Below are 350 nucleotides of genomic sequence, written 5' to 3'. Positions count from 1 at the left end.
CTGTTTGCAGCAGGTTGGGCCCTGCCAAGTGCAGGCGGCTCAGGAGCTATTTTGGGAATGGCTTTTCCTGGCTCTTGGCACAGGGAAACTCTCCTGAAATGTGATGTTATCTCTGCCCTTAGCCAGGGAGGGAGGAGCTGTGGGAAAGGGCCTGGGTATGTTCTCCCTTGGGACAGACACAGCCTCTCCCTGGGGCACCCACAGCCTCCTTGGGGCACCCACAACCTCCTTGGGGCAACCAGAACCTCCTTGGGGCACCCACAACGTCCTTGGAGCATCCACAACCTCCTTGGGGCACCCACAACGTCCTTGGAGCATCCACAACCTCCTTGGGACATCCACAACCTCCC

This window comes from Acanthisitta chloris, unplaced genomic scaffold, assembly GCF_000695815.1.
Source record: "Acanthisitta chloris isolate BGI_N310 unplaced genomic scaffold, ASM69581v1 scaffold24140, whole genome shotgun sequence".
Lineage (NCBI taxonomy): Eukaryota > Metazoa > Chordata > Aves > Passeriformes > Acanthisittidae > Acanthisitta > Acanthisitta chloris.
This window is presented reverse-complemented; position numbering follows the sequence as displayed.